Source organism: Hyla sarda, chromosome 8, assembly GCF_029499605.1.
Source record: "Hyla sarda isolate aHylSar1 chromosome 8, aHylSar1.hap1, whole genome shotgun sequence".
Taxonomy (NCBI): Eukaryota; Metazoa; Chordata; class Amphibia; order Anura; family Hylidae; genus Hyla; species Hyla sarda.
The window spans coordinates 39,454,782-39,477,315 of NC_079196.1; the positions used below are offsets into that span (position 1 = coordinate 39,454,782).

The following is a 22,534-nucleotide window of genomic DNA, read 5'->3' on the forward strand; positions in this document are numbered from 1 at the left end:
TCCCAGTCTGTGAAGCTGACTGAGACTGAGCAGATAATACAGAACAATATCAAAGTAGAAAACTAAAAAATAATAACAATAAAGGCAGGGGGTGGTTTATCATGATGGGGGCCGTGATCTGGGAGGATTATAAAAAATTTTTAAAATCATGACAGGTTCTCTTTAAGGGTATTCTCACACATCACGGTCACATAAGGGTCCTTTGTGGGTCTTTATTTGGTCGTAGTTGACCAGTTTGGCTCTGCTATGTTTCTGCATGGTGAACACCGCGCACACAAATTGTCATTAAGCATCATGGACTCTTCCAGCTCATGTCCACCGCTCAGGTGTGAACCTGCTTGAAGTCTATAACACACAGGGGTGTTCTGTCGTCTCTAGTCCACTGATGTGTGTTCTTCGCAGTGTTTACCGACTTCTAATCCCACTCGCCCATCACCACAAAGTCGCAGCTTCTCAGTCACATTTGTTAGAAGAGGCCGCGTACCGACACGTTCTCTTATTTCACGCTTTGTCTCCTTGTTGTGTCGGCTGCACCCTTTATAGAAACTCTCCAGCAAAGAAAAAGAGAAAAAAAAAAGGTCAAAATTCTTTGTCGGTCATTCATTGCTTTAAAGGGGCACTCCGGTGGAAAACTACTATATACTATTACTTCTATATAAAAATCTTAAAGGGGTATTCCAGGCAAAAACTTTTTTTTATATATCAACTGGCTTCGGAAAGTTAAACAGATTTGTAAATTACTTCTATTAAAAAATCTTAATCCTTCCAATAGTTATTAGCTTCTGAAGTTGAGTTGCTGTTTTCTGTCTAACTGCTCTCTGATGACTCACGTCCCGGGACTTGACATCATCATTGAGCAGTTAAACTGAAAACTTCAGAAGCTAATAACTATTGGAAGGATTAAGATTTTTTTAATAGAAGTAATTTACAAATCTGTTCATCTTTCCGGAGCCAGTTGATATATATAAAAAAAGTTTTTGCCTGGAATACCCCTTTAATCCTTCCAGTACTTAGATGCTGTCTAACCACAGTGCTCTCTGCTGACACCTCTGTCCATGTCAGGAACTGTCCAGAGTAGGAGAGGTTTGCTATGGGGATTTGCTTGTACTCTGGACAGTTCCTGAAATGGACAGAGGTGTCAGCAGAGAGCACTGTGGTCAGACTGGAAAGAACTACACAACATCCTCTGGAGCATACAGCAGCTGATAAGTACTGGAAGGATTAAGAATTTTTAATAGAAGTAATTTACAAATCTGTTTAACTTTCTGCTACCAGTTCATTTCATTTGAAAAAAAAATATATATATAGTTTTCCACTGAAGTACCCTTTTAGTTAAAAAAAATATTAAATAAAAATATAATAAATTATAATTTACCTAATGTTCGGGACCCCTGATACAATGCTGGGGGAACATTATCAGTCCGCACCCATAGGAGACAATGCTCCAGCAGATTCATAAACATTCCGGAGGCCCCCTTTTGTATGTCCAGACACTGCCTGGCAAGCCATGCACGTCACACAATATTCATAAGGTAAGTTAATTATTACCAGGGGGGAAAAAAAAGATTCATTTGTTTTAAAATTATTGGCGCAGTTAATAGAAGACCATTGAAAAGAGCACATAAGGGGTCGCTGTCACGTTTTCATACTTTGTGGTTTTATTGGGGTCCTGCGGTGCATACATCCAGTCCTCCTGTTAAGAAGCTCGTCGTAGATAGAGAATGCAAATGGATTTTCTATACCAGATAACCATGGAGATCGTGATTGCCATACTAATTATTTACGGTGGAGCCAAAAACATAAACTTCTACCACAAGGTAAAACAGGTTCTATGCCAATGCTTGAAGTGTCTGCCAAGTGTGCAAGTATTTGGTGGAGCTGATGAAGAAGGCATTCTGACCCATGAAACAGGTTATCCTTATTGTAGTAATAATAACTGACAGCAGGGTGCGCTGTGAAAAAACGTCCGTCTCTTCTTTTGAAGATCAGGATTCTCCTGGATCGTCTGTTCTGCAATGCTTGTAGGGTGGAGCAGGCTTTGAATTTGCTTTGAACGCTTCATCTCCTCCTCTGCTTCCTACTGGGAATATCTAAGTGGTTGAATCATTATCCACCACCAGAATAAGATCTTAAAACCTTTTAATTGTACCAACTCTATCCTGGACAGTGTTCCCAGCAGTACAACACCTTATTAGCAGACAGTAAAAGTACCCGGGACCAATCCTGCAAGGAAACTCCAAGTTACTGGTCTTCAAGACGTTCTATAAAGCCCTGAGACTGTATCGGGGATTCGGGAAGACCTACTTAGGACATGGAGTTTGGGAAATAACACGTCTTGCCGGTCTTCATTGTTGCTTACAAAAATCTCACACCACGTTTACTCAAGCAGTCCTTCAGGGTGAAAGCAAGATAATTGTATTGACAACCGACCTTAAAGGGGTACTCTGTTGCTAGACATCTTAATAAGATAAGATAAGGGATAAGATGTCTGATCGCAGGGGTCCCGCCGCTGGGGTGCAGACACCCAGCATTCTGAACATTATGTTCAGAGCGCTGGGTTCGGGCGGCTGTGGTCATGACGTCACACCATACCCCCTCCATTAAAGTCTATGGGAGGGGGTGTGCAGGGGGACATGTGGCTACTCACCAGCTTTTACAGCAGAACGCAGTCAACCCTTGTACAATAGTTAAAGACACAGTAGACAGGAAACACTGAAAACCAGAATAAAATACATTTTTATACCAGGACAAAATAGGACTTAGACTTTGATCAGAGACAGACACCGTAGGGAACAGCAACCACCCGAACAGAGTTCAAGTAGCATAAGGTGTTTCTGCTCTGCGACACTACAATAGCAAAGAGGAGTTTGTGTTTTGATTGGCCAGAGAAGTAAAGGAAAGGAAGTGCCTGTGTGTTTACTACTGGTAAACAGCCCGACTCTGGTCCTGAAATGGAGAAAGCACTAAAATCACATTGTCACCACTCTGAAGGGTTAATCTAACAAAACCATACAGGTTTATAAAAATACTTACACTTTAAACAATGGATCATGGTGACACCTTCCCTTTTAATAACAATCCTTTCAGTATATATGCTTACGCTAAATTGTCATAATGTCCAGACAGGAGGCGACCAGTTATACTTGCTGAACCACGTTACACGACTCCAGGGACCATGTCTGGGGACCATGTCTGTAGACCTCCTGCTACAAAAGAATAAAAAAAATAACATCACTCAGAACGGCAAATATCAAATCTATCTGTACAAATGGAATTTTACCAGAAAACAGCTTTAATGTCGATCATTTGAGTCTGCGATGGCCGAAATATAATTTGGGAAATATGAAGCAGAACACAATGTTCCAGGTGAGATGTGTAGTTACCATGGATGAGAAGAGGCATATGGGCAAGTAGATTGGATTTATCTTCCATTGGCTGATATATATGTTATTTATTTAATTATTATTATTATATATTTATTTTTTTTAATTAATGGATTTTATTAGATTTTATTCTCTAGTACAGACTGTAAGGGCATCATAAAAGCTGAAGTCTTAAAAAAAAGCCTCAAGTTGGGGAAGACTCGTCTGGAGATCACTAATGTGGACTCTTAGTACTGCCTAAATGGTGGAGCACCAGATGGTGCACAACTACAACTCCCAGCATGTCCGGACAGCCAACAGTTGTCTAGGCATGCTGGGAGTTGTAGTTTTGCACCATCTGGTGCTCCACAGTTTGGGGACCACTGGTATTTTATAGATGCCCCCAAATCTTCTCCACTGTTGTTCCTCTATACAGTGATCCTTCAACTTACAATGGCCTCAACATACAATAGTTTCAACATACAATGGTCTTTTCTGGACCATTGTAACTTGAAACCAGACTAAACATACAATGCTATGGAATCTGCGAAACGTGTCAAGGGCTGGAAGAACCGACCAATCGGAATGGATATTTCACTGGTGAAATCCGTGTATTCCTAAAGTGCATGCACTGACTGGTGTCTGGTAGCGCCCCCTACAGTACAGGGAGGTATTACATGTTCTGTACTCTTTACCTGTATTACTGAAGTGCATGCACTGACTGGTGTCTGGTAGCGCCCCCTACAGTACAGGGAGGTATTACATGTTCTGTACTACTCTTTACCTGTATTACTGAAGTGTATGCACTGACTGGTGTCTGGTAGCGCCCCCTACAGTACAGGGAGGTATTACATGTTCTGTACTACTCTTTACCTGTATTACTGAAGTGTATGCACTGACTGGTGTCTGGTAGCGCCCCCTACAGTACAGGGAGGTATTACATGTTCTGTACTACTCTTTACCTGTATTACTGAAGTGTATGCACTGACTGGTGTCTGGTAGTGCCCCCTACAGTACAGGGAGGTATTACATGTTCTGTACTCTTTACATGTATTACTGAAGTGTATGCACTGACTGGTGTCTGGTAGAGCCCCCTACAGTACAGGGAGGTATTACATATTCTGTACTCTTTACCTGTATTACTGAAGTGTATGCACTGACTGGTGTCTGGTAGCACCCCCTACAGTACAGGGAGGTATTACATATTCTGTACTCTTTACCTGTACCAGGGTTAGCTGCTCCTTTGGGCATCAGATGAGGGCGGCTCCATTTTCCTTTTTTTTTTTTTTAGGACGTTGCGTGTTCTGTACAGGACCCTGAAGAAGCTTCTGTCCTCTACATAGACCAGTGTTTCCCAAAGAGGGTGTCTCCAGCTGTTGCAAAACTACAACTCCCAGCATGCCCGGACAGCCGAAGGCTGTCCGGGCATGCTGGGAGTTGTAGTTTTGCAACAGCTGGAGGCACCCTGGTTGGGAAACCCTGAAATAGACAGTGATTACAGCTCCCAGCAGATCTTTCTTACTTTTATATGTAAGGATTTGCTTTATCTATAGTAGTTATTTACTTATTTATCTTTAATCCTCCTATTTTTGGATGACATTTTGGTGGCTTCAGAACCAATTTCCGGGTTTCCATAGAGTTCTGGTCTCAACATACAATGGTTTCAACATACAATGGTCGTCCTGGAGCCAATTAATATTGTAACTTGAGGGACCACTGTATAGGGCTTCCCAACCACCTCCAGTGGCTGTAACTAAACTGGAGGGGGTCAGGCGGCCTTCATCAATGTTGATATAGTTGTGGGTCCCACACATTTTGCACAGTTATGGTAACTATCTCCTATAGCTGATAAAAGGGAACTTTTTATTTCTCATAAGCTTTGATGTACCTTCCCCCGCTCTCCCATTGCCACTGGAATTGGTCTCCCCTCCTCCGGCCCATTCTTCTTACAGCATTTGGTGCCTGACAGGACACACTGCACTCAACTAATCTACGTCTGAACAATGTCCTGTGGTCTGTGAAGTGAGCGCAGCTCTTGCACTTGCTTCATAGTCCTGTAGAGACTCAAGACGTACATGTACGTTCTAGTGTGCCAAGTACCAGGCAGCCAGGACATATTGGTATGTCCAGTGTGCTCTACGGGTTAAAAAACACACTTTTGATGTAGCTCAGACGTGTCAAAAGTTTTGATCGCACCAAATCTCAGCCCCAAGACCCACTGCGGCAGCACACTCCCCGGCTGTCAATCAAATCCGACCTTTTCATTATATAAGTCTATGCAGAAAAAAGGTCGGGTTTGCCAGGGAGTGGAGTGCGATAACGTGCGCTACCCCGGCTTTTTTTTAATTGCGATCACAGTGGGCCTCAGGCGTTGTCAAAACTTTTCACATGTCTGGACATTGTTAGGCTAGGTTCACACGGTCATTTGCATCCGACCTGTTAAGGGACCCTGAAACGAGTTGGATGCAAACGGCTATTACCGGGTCATGGCGGACCCCATTCACTTGCATGGGATCTATAGGTGACCCAGTAATTTTACAGGATTTTAGCTGAGAGAAAAATAGAGCCTGCACCAACGGAACATTTTTTTTTTAAAGGGTACCTCTCATCAAAAAAACTTTTGATATATTATAGATTAATGTATGCAGAATAACTTTACAATTGCATGTTATTAAAAAATATGCTTCTTTCTATTTAATTTTCCACTTTGAAGAAATGACCACTAGGGGTCTCCCTACCAGTCCTGGCAGCAAGCATTTCAGACTCATGCTGGAGTCCTAAACACTACGAGCTGCCAGTCTGCTTTGTTCACAAAGGAGAACACTCAGAGCTGCCAGCCTGCTTTGTTCACAGCCTGTTTGGCTGTGAACAAAGCAGGCTGGCAGCTCTGAGTGTTTAGGACTCCAGCATGAGTCAGAAATGCTTGCTGACAGGACTGATCGGGAAAAATACAATAGAAAGAAGCATATTTTTCATTAACATGCTATTGGAAAGTTATTCAACATTCATTAATCTAAACTATATCAAAAGTTTATTTGATGAGAGGTACCCTTTAAGGATAGTTATACTTTAAAAAGTAATGCAAAGAAATTAAAAATTAACTGTACCAAGTTTTTTGTAATGCTCCAGTGCATCTGAAATGAAAAATGAAGCAACTTTATAACTGGTCCTGATATAAGATCCCCTATCGCTTTATGTCTTCGGCACCTGTGCTGACCTATGTGTCCCCGGGGCAACAGACTATAAACAAACCCTCTGTAGTCTGATCCTCTCTTCCATGTAGTGTGTGGAGCAGACATTGAAGGAATATCTGGAATTAATAGGGTTCTCTGAGGAAATATAAACAACCCTAAACTATATATTCTCAGGCTCCTGAGATACAAATCTGCCCACATTATGCTAATGTCCAGGGATATATTACCGCCTAACCAGGCAACTTTGTTATAGTGGAAATTAGAAGAAGGAAGAAACGGGAGCAACTCACCCGAGACCCGAGAGGTTTCAACAAGGTATAATCTTTATTCCATAAAGTGCCAGTGCATATGTAGACCACAGGAGGCAGATGTTACAGTGGGGGAGCAGCAGACAGCGGCGTGCTCGCCCGCCGCTGTCTGCTGCTCCCCCACTGTAACATCTGCCTCCTGTGGTCTACATATGCACTGGCACTTTATGGAATAAAGATTATACCTTGTTGAAACCTCTCGGGTGAGTTGCTCCCGTTTCTTCCTTCTTCTAATTTGCACTTTATGGACTATACCGCATTGTGTGAGCACTAGTGTTGCTTGCGAATATTCGCGAATATAGCACTATATATTCGTAATTACGAATATTGTTTTTTTTGTTTTTTTTTCACAGTACACATCACAATGATCATCCCTCTCTGCTTCCAGCTTGTGTGGTGTAAAGAAGGCTCTAATACTACTGTGTGAGACTGGCGTGCAGATTTTCGCTTGTGCTAATTTTTGTATATGCTAATTTTTGCATATGTGAATTTTCGCTTATGCTAATTTTTGTATATGCTAATTTTTGCATATGTTAATTTTTGCAGACGCGAATTTTCGCATAGGCGAAAATAAAACGAGAATATTACGAATATGCGAATTTAGCGAATATATGATGAATATTCGTCCATATATTCGAATATGGCGAATTTGAATATGGCCTATGCCGCTCAACACTAGTGAGCACCACCCACAGCAGGCACATTACCTCCTAGCGCAGTCTTATTATAAGACGTTGTGACATCTATCTACCAGTATATACTAATGCCAGGCTCCACTTTTCTTGTTGAATGGACGTTTGTTATAGTGGAGTTTTCAAAAACCGCCGTTCTAATGGCAGCCATATTGGATCAGTCCCGGGTTTCTTGAGATGAGATAAAACTATTTTCCTACATTTACTGATTCATTTTACTGATTCATTTTATTTTACTTTAAGGTGGTAATGTTGTTTCATTTAAAGGGGTACACTGGAGGGAAGAAAAAAAACATTTTCAAATCAACTGGCTCCAGAAAGTTAAACAGATTTGTAAATTACTTCTATTTAAAAATCTTAATCCTTCCAGTACTTATCAGCTGCTATAGGCTCCAGAGGAAATTGTGTAGTTCTTTTTTGTCTGACTACAGTGCTCTCTGCTGCCACCTCTGTCCATGTCAGGAACTCATGTCCAGAGCAGGAGCAAATCCCCATAGAAAACCTCTCCTGCTCCGGACAGTTCCTGACACGGACAGAGGTGTCAGCAGAGAGCACTGTGGTCAGACAGAAAAAAACTATACAACTTCCTGTGTAGCATACAGCTGCTGATAAGTACTGGAAGGATTAAGATTTTTATGTAGAAGTAATTTACAAATCTGTTTAACTTTCTGGCACCAGCTGATTTGAAAAAAAAAAAAAATAGTTTTCCACCGGAGTACCCCTTTAAGGTGGAATGGCAGGTGATGATGTAGTATAAGTAAAGGTCAGACATTTGGCTACATAATCGCGGATCGCTTGGTAAACGCGGTGACTCTTTCCTTCCGGCTTCCCGGCAGACACTTGACAATTTCTCTTGTGTCTGCACGACTGGAAGATTTCTGTTCCTTCAAGTGGCTGAATGATAGAAATGTTCCAACCTCATTAATAATCATTTGTTGGGCCGGGGTTTCCACATACAGTAGATATCACCCAGGGAAAATGAATAAAATGATTGAATCCACTGGACCTGATCATTATCCGATCTGCAGCCATTTATTTCTGCTATAAATCCATTTTATGCATCATCTGGTAATCTCAATGTATGACCATTACCTAATAACATAAATATTCGGTAAGTGTTGCACAACCATATTTTTCACATTTGTTCCTGGAGGACTACACAAGCCTATAGAGAAACTTACAAGAAAGAAATGAGACTGCACTCACCATCCAATGGCGGCTTATTCGGTCATGTTAAGGTGCAGGCGGGTGCGGCGATGGAGGCAGGGCCTGAACAGGCTGTTTCACGCTAAACTGTTCTTCAAGCTGCCATACCTGCTTAAAGGGGTACTCCCGTTATTTTTTTAAAACACTTGGTGCCAGAAAGTTAAACAGATTTGAAAATTACTTCTATTAAAAAAAATCTTAATCCTTCCAGTACTTTTAAGGGGCTGTATACTACAGAAGAAATGTTTATCTTTTTGGATTTCTCTGATGTCACGACCACAGTGCTCTCTGCTGACCTCTGCTGTCAATTTTTGGAACTGTCCAGAGCAGGAGAAAATCCCCATAGCAAACACATGCTGCTCTGGACAGTTCCTAAAATGGACAGCAGAGGTCAGCAGAAAGCACTGTGTTCGTGACATCAGAGAAATCCAAAAAGAAAAGCATTTCCTCTTTAGTATACAGCCCATAAAATGTATTGGAAGGATTAAGATTTTTTAATAGAAGTTATTTACAAATCTGTTTAACTTTCTGACACCAGTTGACTTAAAAAATAAAGTTTTCGACGGGAGTACCCCTTTAAAGAAGTGCAGTTTAGCATGAAACATCCTCTTCTGGTTTGTCCCTGCCTCCGCACCAGCCTGCTCCGGAACAGGCTGTTTCACGCTAAACTGCGCTTCTTCAAGCCGATATACCGGCTTGAAGAAGCGCAATTTAGCGTGAAACAGGCTGTTCCGGTTTGTCCCTGCCTCCGCCGCCACACCAGCCTGCACCGGAACAGGCTGTTTCACACTAAACTGCGCTTCTTCAAGCCGATATACCGGCTTGAAGAAGCGCAATTTAGCGTGAAACAGGCTGTTCCGGTTTGTCCCTGCCTCCGCCGCCACACCAGCCTGTATCGGAACAGGCTGTTTCACGCTAAACTGCGCTTCTTCAAGCCGGTATACCGGCTTGAAAAAGTGCAGTTTAGTGTGAAACAGCCTGTTCTGGTTTGTCCCTGCCTCTGCCGCCGCACACGCCTGCACCTTAACATGACCGAATAAAATGGCCTTGGATGATGAGAGTCTCATTTGTTATATTTGTTACAGCCTTGTTGTGGACGTTGCACCTCCATGACCAACTTCATTTCATGAGACCCCGGTCTTTTCCTCCGCCCGTTATTTATGTACTCTAGTCCTGCCAGTGCCGGGCCACCACTTCTTTCAGTTTATAGACCTATAGAGATGCAGCAGAGCTGATTTTGTTATTAAACCATTTGCTTTGAGGACATTAATCACTGAGTAGTTCTGTAGAGTTACCTGCAGACAACAAACAACCAATCTAGTTGGGGTACATATGTGTGGTGTCCCGGAACAGGACCTGGTCCTGTCCCTTTGTCTAGAGTCCCCACAGCCAGAGTCCCTCCATGACAATAGGGCTCTCCCTTAGGACTAACCCCTAGTCCCCTCATGTAAATGTTATTTAATGTATAAATTTATATATATTTAATATGTTATATAGGAATACCTCTGTATAGGACCTTCAAGGTCAAATGCCTTTAATTAAATTGTATTAAGATTAAAGGACCTTTGGGTCATGTGATACCCAGAGTTCACTGGGTTCATAAGTGACAGGTTCTGCTGACCAATGAGCTTTGTCCCACCCCCTTATTATATAAGGAGCTGCTGCCACTAGCAAGCAGCCGGACTAGCAAGCAGCACTAATCTCAGCACAATCATCAATTCAAGCTAGGCCCAAAGCCTAAGAATCCGCAGCCACTAAACGTGAGTTACTAAAGCTCAAATTACTGAATCCTATGTGACTACTAGAAACTCAAATCTCCTAAAAATAGTAGCACGGTGGCTAGCATCAAAGCTCATTGATCCGGAGTCCCAGCAAGCCTGTGAGGAACCTGTATCCCGGTTCACTCGTAAAAGACTGTTGTGTTACATGCCGTTGCATAAAATATACAGTAAAGTTACTTCAAGTTTACTTCAGAAAATCTGTTGTGGACATTCCGTTATTTCTCCCTGCCGTTTGTGGGACGGTTGGCAGTAGGACCATTACATTGAGGAAACCACACCCTGGCGTCACGACAATTTAGGGTTAACACCAAGATACCCTACACTATCACCAGCACCACCCCGTCACCACATATGTATAGCACACTTTCGGTAGATAAGAAGCTGAATGCCGCAATTTAGCTGTGTTGCCCATTCTGATTGGTCAGATCTTCCAGCCATTGACATGTTTCAAAGATCTGGACGGTCCGTAACATTGTATGTTGAGTCTGGTTTCAACTTACAATGGTCCAGAAAAGACCATTGTATGTTGAAACTATTGTATGTTGAGGCCATTGTAAGTTGAGGGATCACTGTATGTTTTTTATATTTTTTTTTATACCTGACCATTGGAAAAAAGATCTAACTGCTGGAAGTGTGATTTACGTCTTACCTTACTGGAACGTAGAGCACCGGCCGATGGTATCCATCCAGACAGCGATCACAATCAGGCTCCCGCTTCATTCTCAGCACTTTTTCTATTTTCCTGACTACAGTGTGCACCTATGTATAGGTACAGTGTGTATAGTACAAATCTAACCAATGAATTCTATTATAATCCGTTCAGGTTGCTTTCAGCGGCCCCGATTTACTAAAACTGTCTTATTCTTACACTGTGAAAATTTTGACTAAATAGTCTATTCTTTTTTTTTTTCTCAAGAAAATAACTTTATTAGCAACCAGTCATCATATACATACATTGAACTGCAAACCAGGGCAAACTAGGAAGTAGCACATAATACAGTTACTGCACATATAGCCTAACAGTACAATATACAGCACAGGTGTTCCTATGCTATGCATCATACCACATGCTACACTAACATTCCTGCACAAATTATAAAACAAAGACAAACAATAAAGCATTACAGACAGTGATAAGAATTGGGAAAGAAGGGGGTAGGGAGGGAAGATCAAAGGGCTGAAGCTTTATTGAGAGCCAAAACACACAAGGGGAGAGGGGTGTTAAAGGGGTACTCCGGCCCTTATACATCTTATCCCTCCTCCCATAGACTTGCATTGAGGGGAGGGGCGTGACAGTCACACAGGGGCGGAGTCATGACATCACGATACTCTGGTCCCGTGGTTGTCACGCTCCACATTTGGAGCCTCCAGCGCTGCAGAGTGAGTTCACAAAGGTGGGTGCATAATGACAGATTGAGGGGGTCCCCAGAGACCAGACATCTTATCCCCTATCCTTTTGATAGGGGATAAGATGTATTAGGGACAGAGTACCCCTTTAATCTTCTTCTTTCTCCACATCTATACTGTTTATGAAGACTATGTGGTAGCTTGGGGGTGTAGGGTAGGTAGGGTGTAGCTGTGCAGTGATGAAAGAGTGTTAGATTAATCCTTAACTGTCGTGACGCCAGGGTGAAGGTTCCTCTCTGTATATATATCCTACCGCCACCCGTCCCAGGAACGATAGGGAGGAATAAAGGAATCTTAGTAAACTGAAGATAACTTTACTGCAGATTTTATGCAGGTTAAACGTAGTAACAGTCTTTACAAAGGACCGGACTTTAGGTTCCTCACAGGTTTGGTTGGGACCGTATAGGGAATAAGTTTGAAGTAATTGCTTTTACGCTCTTCCACTGGATTTAGGGGAATTGTTTAGGTCCAGCAGTCACGTAGGATTAGGATTGAGTTAGATTGAACTCACGGTTTTGTATTCGGCTGAAGTTTGCAGGCTTCAGGCCTAAGTTCTCTTGCAGAATTGTACAGAGTGATGCTTTCTCTAGAAATGATCAAGAACAAGAGAGCGAGGATTGGATAACAGCGCCCTTATATCTAAAGGGGCGGGCTTCAAGCTTATTGGTCCCCCAGACCTGTCAGTCCTAATACAAAGCAAAGCATTGTGGTACAACACGTGACATGAGCACCTGACCTGGAAGGTCCTTAACCTTAGCAACAATATAATTATGAGTCATGTGACCTAAGATCCTGGAAGTAATATTTACACTATACATCATATATATATATTACAAACACATAAAATTAAAGAAGGAAGAGGTGACTAGGGGTTATCCCATGAAGAGCATCCTATCAGTACGGAGGAACTCTGACTTTGGGGACTTATAAGACAAGGTACAGTACGTGTACAGTACCGGGACACCACAGAATAGTCACTGAGCATGCTGTAGACCTGAATGAATATCATTTTCAAATTTATAATCAGGTGTTTCCTGGCAAACCACAAAGCATCCTTATAATATTTCATAAGGTGCAAGGCTTCCAGCATAGCCCCAACCGTGCAATCCCCAGAACACCCGTAATTAACAGCAGGGTACCTCCAGCTATTGCAAAACTACAACTCCCAGCATGCCTGGACAGCCTTTGGCTGTCCAGGCATGCAGTGAGTTGTAGTTTTGCAACAGCTGGAGGCACCCTGGTTGGAAAATAATGCAATAGAAAGTCCAATTTCAGTAGGTATTACATATGATGAATGGCTGCACCTTATCTTTACCTAATGCAAGTTGTTGTTATCTGCCATTCATATATATAACGGGTTTTTGGGGGTGTCCTCTAGTGTCTCTGGGGTACATTAACCTAGCTACCTCACTACATCCGACTGGCGGATCCTGAGGAGCTGGGGTACATGTCTGTGGCAGTGCCTCCACCTAACGGAGCATCCGGGGTAAGGATGTGGGGTCCCACTGGGAACATATACATATATATATATATATATATATATATATATATATATATGTATATGTATATATATAGTAAGCAGAAAAAGAACAAGCAGGCATAACATAATACAATAAGCAATAATATAACACAAGGAGCAATGCATGTGTGTATTTTCATTTCCCACTCATGCGCACATCTGCGGCCCACCCCCTTATCTTCCCTCTAACGGCCGTCGGTGAACATAGGAGAGAGGGGGCCCTTACAAAGTCCTGCTCCGCGACATCACTGAAAAAGGCCTAGCTGTGTGGATTTCCGCCACCGGACCTCAAGACCTTTGTGATGTCCCAGTACAGGATATCCTCCTACAGTCTATCAGCTTGAGTCCCTGTATGTCCTCAGGGCTCACCTGCAGTGTTCCCCCATAAAGTGTATAGTTGTACATTGAATGTAAAGGACCTTTGATATGGTCTCATGGTTATTAGTCACATGTTAAAGTCACATGTTTTGTTACCCAGAGAGCACCAGATGACCGGCAGCTAGCCTATGGGCTCCTTGCTGAGCCCCCTTTATAAGAGGGGGAGGTACTACAATCTCTCTTAGATCCTGAGGTCAAGTCCAGTCCAGACGTCTCAGAGCCGGTGTCCAGCACATTTGGAGGCCTCAAGCCTAAATTACAGCCACAAGTCAGTAATTCAAGTCGTCTCTGTCTGCTGTCACTATCTTCAGTCAAGTCTATTACAGTCAGCGTGGCTGAGTTACAGTCTGTCAAGTCACTGCAAGTCCCAGCAAGCGGCAAGGTCCCCTCTGTGTTACTGGTCACCTCTCTGGGATCCTGGCCTAGCTGTAAAGACTGTACTATCTGTCTACCTCAGTAAAGCTACCGTTAACCTAACCTGGCCTAGGACTATTATTTTCCCTGCCTACCTAGGACTAGCGGTGCAACCTTCGGGTGGTTACATAGGCAAACCACGCCCTGGTGTCACGAACACTAAGGGGTTAACACCATCTACCCCTGCCCCTACACCTTACATCGCACCCCGACACCACACCTTTTCTTTGAATAAGACAGGGAGCCCTGTTGTGGTACAGGGGAGAGAGGGCTTTACGCTTACCATCCCAACGCCCGTAATCAGGCCAATCCAGCTGCAGTTTGCATTCACCAGTCCAGCTGCACTTAGTTCTTGTCTCTCCAGTCCAGGTCTCTCTTTCTGAGCTGGAGCTGTTCTCTGTGAAGTGGGTTCTCACAACGTCTTCTCAGCACATCCTTTCTCTGGCTCTCCTTCTTGCTGTCTGAGGAGAAAATGCTGAATCATCTCTCCTAAAATGGCTGCCAATCACATGATCCCAAAACTCTACCATCAAAGTACAGTAAAACTTGTCTCAGTTCATTTGTAGGTGTAGTCCGCCATCTACGGGGCATTTTTTAGGCATTTTTAAACCCATTGGGGTTACATATATAATGCTGTGAACATGATAAAGGTGTTTTCCTTATGGTTGTACGTCATGAGATAATAGGAAAGGTAAAGCAGCAGAAGAGGAGTGTGCTGGTCTTGTGGGAGGCAGTGACCTGTAGACTCAGGTTATTTTATTATTATATTCTTATCATTTTAATCCTTTTATCTTCCCTTAAAGGATCGTCCTTCGTGTTAGATCGCGTGGGGTCCGAGCGCTGGGGGCCCCCAGTGATCTCCTGTGTTGTAGGAGGGCATTAAGACCCCCGCCCGAAGCGGAGGCCGCCACGCCCCTTCATTAAGCTTTATGGGAGAGCCAAAGGTTGTCGAACGGCTCCTCCATAGAATTATATGGAGGGGGCATGGTGGCCACGCTTCGGGCAGTTCTGTACAGGAGATAGCGGGGAGCTATCTAAATAAACAAATTGTGTCCAATACAGCCAAAATGGATACACTTTAACCAGGGCCGGCTCTGCCTATAGGCAAAATAGGCAGCCGCCTAGAGCACCCCCTTGATGGGGGGCACCGCTCTGCCTGCCGCAAGAAAGTTAGACAACCAGCATCCGAACCACTCGCTCAGCCAGCAACATAAGGAGGAGGTTTGTTACAGTGTGTCACCCCAGTAGTAAGCTAATTATATGAGGTGGGGGCTTGTTACAGTATGTCACCCCAGAAGTAAGGTGGGGTGGGCCAATGGACGGTGTCAAGAGGGAGGCAAAATTAACTTTTGCCTAGGGTGGCAAAAATCCTTGCACCAGCTCTGACTATAATGGTATATGTTAGTGAGGACAGGTCTATAAGTGACATGCAGTATCACATATGTTTGCAGTGCCCCAGTACAGATCCTGCTACCCTAAGTTATTGGTTGTAGTATGGTTGCAGTGTTGTCATAAAGTGACATTGTATTTATCCTTTACTATCTCTTTATTCATTGCCTTACGTTCTGCATATGTGAGTATTGTGTATTTACTGCTTTGCTGACATCTTATGCCAGATTTCTGTAGGTGAATGTGAGAAAGGCGCAGTGGACTACGCTGTATGCATCGCCTGCCTTGTTCTCCTGCACCCGCTCTTTCAAAACAAGTGGGAGGGGGTAGTAGTAAGAACAGATTGGAGTTATCTACTGGAGAACTTCAACTTGCACCAAAGGTGTAACTGTTATAAAATAAAGTTGAATTAAAAAATTATATAATTTTAGGAAATTTATGATTTTAAACAAACGTTTTCTTTCTGGTAATACCACTTTAAAGGGGTACTCCGGTGGAAAACTTTTTTTTTTTTTTTTTAAATCAACTGGTGCCAGAAAGTTAAACAGATTTGTAAATTACTTCTATTAAAAAATCTTAATCTTTCCATGACTCATTAGCTTCTGAATACTACAGAAGAAATTATTTTTCTTTTCGGAACACAGAGCTCTCTGCTGACATCACGAGCACAGTGCTCTCTGCTGACATCTCTTTCCATTTTAGGAACTGTCCAGAGCAGCATATGTTTTCTATGGGGATTGTCTCCTACTCTGGACAGTTCTTAAAATGGACAGAGATGTCAGCAGAGAGCACTGTGCTCATGATTCAGCAGAGAGCTCTGTGTTCCAAAAAGAAAAGAATTTCTTCTGTAGTATTCAGCAGCTAATATGTCCTGGAAGGATTAAGATTTTTATAATAGAAGTAATTTGCAAATCTGTTTAACTTTCTGGCACCAGTTGATTTAAAAAAAAAAATAAAAAATAAAGTTTTCCACCGGAGTACCCCTTTAAAGAATATATACTGTATATCTAGCTATACACATACTCTGAGGGACATCTATATCATCGCTTATTTTACTGTAATCCAGTGTTTCCCAGCAGGGTGCCTCCAGCTGATGCAGAACTACAACTCCCAGCATACCTGGACAGCCTTTGGCTGTCCAGGCATGCTGGGAATTGTAGTTTTGCAACAGCTGGAGGCCCCCTGGTTGGGAAACACCGCAGTAATTTATGGGGGTTGACCCCATTGTTCAGCTGATATCATTACTTTTCATGCACATCATTCGGCATGCAGAAAAACCTCAGAATCAGGTCATGTGCTGCCATTACGTCAGTAAATAAGTACTTACTTACATGTAATATGTAACATATATGATAACCATTACTATGGGAAGACTCAACGTCTTACTTTTTTTTTTTCTCAACAAATTAGCGGAAGAATTCTAACACTTATCACCCGGTGCCGGGCAATCTCCCCAAGCCGAGGGTAATTGTTAAACAGAATATATTGTGTGTCGGCGGTTTTCTGAGTTCTACAGGAGAAATACCATTCTGACACCCAATAATTACACATTGGATGTAGTACAGAGCTTCTTACTGCCCATTAGTGCCCATTTTACGTGTCACTGTGACCTGTAAAAAGTATTTTTTATGAAGAGTACACATTATGCAGCAGGAAAAATTACACATTATTTTACACATTATTTTCAGGAAAAATGTACTTATTTTTTATTCCAAAAGCACTACAGTTGGATGTTTGTGTGGTAGCGGGAAGTGATGAGGGCAGATGTTGTTACTAGTGTTGGGCACGAATATTTGCATTTCAAATTCTTATCGCGAATATCGCAAATTCGCGAATATTGCGAATATATTCGCTATATATTTGAAATTACGAATATTCACTTTTTTCCACATATGCGCATATTCCTTCTTTTCACTTATGGGCCAATTAGAATGATGCAAATACACTTGTCAGAGGTCATCAACCACATCCCTAGCAACCAATAGTAAAGTTACCCACCCCCTCACTGTTTTCTTCCTCGAATATGCGAATATAGGATGAATATTTGTCTATATATTCATGGAATATCGCGAATTCGAATATGGCCAATGCCGCACATCACTAGTTGTTACCCTGTGGGCAGATGGCATTAAGCTCTTGTATTTGTGACGCCACAGTGTGGTTTAGCCTAAAACCACTCGAGGGAATACCGCTGGATCCTGGGCTAGGCACGGGCGCAATAATGACTCCGACACCAAGTTACGGACAATGGTAGCTTTACTGAGGGTAGACAGATGGTAAAGTCTATACAGTTCAGTCAGGGCCCAAGGAGGTGACCAGTGATGCAGAGACCTTAAGGGCTTGCTGGGACTTGTAGTAGGACTGGACAATTGAATGCAGGCCATGCTGACTTGACAGATGACAGGGACTGACTTGACTTGACTCCTAAAGCTGTGACTTTATCTTACGTGACTTGATGGTGGCTGCAGGACTGGACTTTGAGGCCTCCAACACTCTGGATATACACACTAGGCAACTGCACTGGACCTCAGCAGAAGAGAGAGAAGCTCCACCCAGGGCTTATATGGGGGAGACTAGCAGGGAGCAGGTACCTCCTGGGTAACAATCACATGACATATCACATGACATAACTCTTAAAGATACAACACATTTTATAATACAATACACTGCAGAACATATGTACAGGGGGGAAACAGGGGCCCTGGGGACACTGAAGGAGGCTGCCTGACAGGACAGCAAGGGTACAGGTAACATCTCCTCTACTGGGCCACCACCTTTGCCTAAAGCCAATAGTGAAATATAAAACATACTGCAAACAATGCTTTTCTGTTTGTGCTGCTTTTCCTCACTGTGTACTTTAAGTAAATTATGTTTTTTCCCCAAGATGCATTAAACGTTTCAGGATAAGCTGTCATATGTAAGTATGATGGATAGCTCTATGTCCAGTCATTATACAGTATAATCTGTATAGGGTATGTAGGCTGTTTGTCCAGCTTAGTAGGATAGGAGGACAGTGCAGCAGACAGTAATTTGCTAGCTGAGGCTTGGCTGACATAACACTTTCCTAAAAAAGTGCTGCATGGATCCATGAAATGCCTCTTGGGATACAAGCACTTGGATTTCCCCGTACGCGCACATTACACTACATCACTTCTAAAACTGTGGCTGCCAAGACTGCAGCAGCTTGTGAGACTGCAACTGGGATAACTATATACTATTCTGGCAGTGTTACCTCTAAGGCCATATTCACATGGCAGAATATCCGCACATCTGCACCAATTCTGTGTCTGCATTCATTTGGGTGGTATCTGGCTTGTGTGGATTTCGTGTGGAATTGGAGTGCAGATTTCCATTGAAGTCTATTGGGCTCTAATTTGATGTGGAATCCATGTGCAGAATCCGTGCAGAATTCTGCATGCAGAAATACTGTAAATAAAGGCAGCGGACCCCATTGCTTTCTATGGCGTACAGAGTCACCTAGTGACTCCATTCAGGACATATGTGCTATTTCCAACTCACTAAAAAATGTGGGCCGCTGCCCTCACTAGATGACTCTGTACGGTCATAAAAATCAATGGGGTCCGCTGCTCCTATTTACAGTCTACGTCAGCATCCCCTTTTTGGCGGAATGCTGACGGATAAGACTAATGGAAGCAGTAATGTAGTGTGAATCTACCCTAAGACTTGGGTAGCACCAAATTATGATACAACTACTGGTTGCCATTAAGCCTATGCCTAACAAAGGCAACAAAGTACAGGTCAATTGATGTATCTTTTACATTCTGTTAAGAATTATTGACTAATATGTTCCATGGGAAAAGACAACTACAGAGAACAGAGAAGAGGAAAAAAATTGCTGAAGAGGCCAGCATGCGTCCCGGGCAGGAGATTTGTCGGATCTATGGCACAAAAGATTCTTTCTAGGATACATATATAGGCAGATTTACAAACATTATTACATTTTATTTGATGGTCTTAGAGAAGCATGATGGATCAATTTATGTTAATGTCTCAGTGTCTGTCTGTGCGCCACAGAAATAATTTTCAGCTAAAATGACAGAAAATCTAGTTGGAGGCCTCCTCTGTTCTGTGACCTTGCCACTATGTAGGAAAATGTTAAATGAAGCATAAAAAAAGTATAAAAAAAGCATAAAAAACGTAAAAAAATGTTTTGCTAAAAGCTAGTGTGCTACAAAATTTGCTACTTTTATTGGTCGAAAGGTAAAACTTACAACCACTACCCAAGTTAATCATAAATTACAAGACAAACTATAATTAAAAAATTTATTAACAAACACACACACACAATATATATATATATACACTGCTCAAAAAAGTAAAGGGAACACTAAGATAACACATCCTAGATCTGAATGAACTAATCGTATGAAATTCTTTCGTCTTTACATAGTTGAATGCGCTGACAACAAAATCACACAAAAATGATCAATGGAAATCAAATGTATCAACCCATGGAGGTCTGGATATGGAATCACACTCAAAATCAAAGTGCAAAACCACACTACAGGCTGATCCAACTTTATGTAATGTCCTTAAAACAAGTCACAATGAGGCTCAGTAGTGTGTGTGGCCTCCACGTGCCCGTATGACCTCCCTACAATGCCTGGGCATGCTCCTGATGAGGTGGCGGATGGTCTCCTGAGGGATGTCCTCTCAGACCTGGACTAAAGCATCCGCCAACTCCTGGACAGTCTGTGGTGCAACGTGGCGTTGGTGGATGGAGCGAGACATGATGTCCCTGATGTGCTCAATCGGATTCAGGTCTGGGGAAAGGGTGGCCAGTCCATAGCATCAATGCCTTCCTCTTGCAGGAACTGCTGACACACTCCAGCCCCATGAGGTCTAGCATTGTCTTGCATTAGGAGGAACCCAGGACCAACCGCACCAGCATATGGTCTCACAAGGGGTCTAAGGATCTCATCTCGGTACCTAATGGCAGTCAGGTTACCTCTGGCAAGCACATGGAGGGCTGTGCGGCGCCCCAAAGAAATGCCACCCCACATCATTACTGACCCACCGCCAAACCGGTCATGCTGGAGGATGTTGCAGCCAGCAGACCGTTCTCCACGGCGTCTCCAGACTCTGTAACGTCTGTCACATGTGCTCAGTGTGAACCTGCTTTCATCTGTGAAGAGCACAAAGTGCCAGTGGCAAATTTGCCAATCTTTGTGTTCTCTGGCAAATGCCAAACGTCTTACACGGTGTTGGGCTGTAAGCACTGTAAGCCGCAATTCCAGACACAACCCCTTGGACAGGTGTGGAGCTGTTTCAAGATGAAAGCAGGCTTTGTGCTCCGGGATCAACATTTTGTTCTATTCACCAGTTCTTTTATTGGTAAAAAAAAATAAAATGAAAAAAAAAAACAAAACAAAAAAAACCCTTTCCCTATAGTGCTGTCTGACCTCCCCATTATGTGTCTTTTTTTGAAAACATTGGGGGAGATTTATCAAAACCTGTCAAGAGGAAAAGTTGCTGAGTTTCCCATAGAAACCAATTAGATTCCTTCTTTCATTTTTAACAAGGCCTCTGCAAAATAAAAGAAGCGATCTGACTGGTTGCTATGGGCAACTGGACAAATTTTCCTCTGGACAAGTTTTGATAAATGTCCCCCATTGTGTCAGGGATCTTTAAAGGGGTACTCCAGTGAAAAACAATCTTTTTTAAATAAACTGGTGCCAGAAAGTTAAAAAAGATTTATAAATTACTTCTGTTAAAAAATCTTAACCCTTCCAGTACTTATCAGCTACTGTATGCTACACAGGAAGTTGTGTAGTTCTTTCCAGTCTGACCACAGTGCTCTCTGCTGACATCTCTGTCCCTGTCAGGAACTGTGCAGAGCAGGAGAGGTTTGCTATAGGGATTTGCGCCTACTCTGGACAGTTCCTGAAACGGACAGAGGTGTCAGTAGAGAGCACTGTGGTCAGACTGGAAAGAACTACACAACTTCCTGTGGAGCATACAGCAGCTGATAAGTACTGGAAGGATTGAGAATTTTTAATAGAAGCCATTTACAAATCTGTTTAAAGGGGTACTCCGGTGGAATACTTTTCTTTTCTTTTTTTTTTTTTTTTTTATCAACTGGTGCCAGAAAGTTAAACAGATTTGTAAATTACTTCTGTTAAAAAATCTTAATCCTTCCAGTACTTATTAGCTGCCGAATACTACAGAGGAAATTATTTTATTTTTGGAACACAGTGCTCTCTGCTGACATCATGAGCACAGTGCTCTCTGCTGACATCTCTGTCCATTTTAAGAACTGTCCAGAGTAGGAGAAAATCCTCATAGCAAACATATGCTGCTCGGGACAGTTCCTAAAAATGGACAGAGATGTCAGCAGAGAGCACTGTGCTCGTGATGTCAGCAGAGAGCTCTGTTTTCCAAAAAGAAAAGAATTTCCTCTGTAGTATTCAGCAGCTAATAAGTACTGGAAGGATTAATATTAATATTTTTAATCTGTTTAACTTTCTGGCACCAGTTGATTTAAAAAAATAGTTTCCCACCGGAGTACCCCTTTAATGACATAATTACCAATGTACTTTGAATTGAAATGAAAAATTGACTAGTAAAATGTAACAATCCATATCAGGGAAGTAATGAATGTCATCTATACCTGTCTACCTCTTGCCACTCATACAATATAAAGTCTAGCACAATGTTTTTCAAATGGTGTGCCTCCAGCTGTTGCAAAACTACAACTCCCAACATGCCCGGACAGCCGTTGGCTGTCCGGGCATGCTGGGAGTTGTAGTTTTGCAACACTTGGAGACACTCACTTTGAAAAACACTGGTCTAACAGATCCTACCCAATTTTACTGCACGATCGGAATACATTGTGGACGTGCAGAAGACTTCCAGAAAGTGAC

General features: G+C 42.5%; 1 long non-coding RNA gene across 5 annotated transcripts in view; it reads right to left on the reverse strand.

The window, feature by feature from the left end:
- Window positions 1-255: 255 nt before the first annotated feature.
- The window catches only part of LOC130284580 (uncharacterized), a 59,186-nt gene continuing 36,907 nt past the window's right edge, over window positions 256-22,534 (reverse strand). The window contains exons 3-5 of one of the 5 annotated variants that reach the window (XR_008847091.1): window positions 14,545-14,722; window positions 1,376-3,206; window positions 256-548 (exon numbers count right to left, since the gene is read on the reverse strand). This is a non-coding gene — a long non-coding RNA (uncharacterized LOC130284580). Of the gene's footprint in view, window positions 549-1,014; window positions 3,207-11,192; window positions 11,303-14,544; window positions 14,723-22,534 lie in introns of those variants that run through there. The other 4 variants (XR_008847094.1, XR_008847092.1, XR_008847093.1 and 1 more) reach the window with 4 other exon arrangements.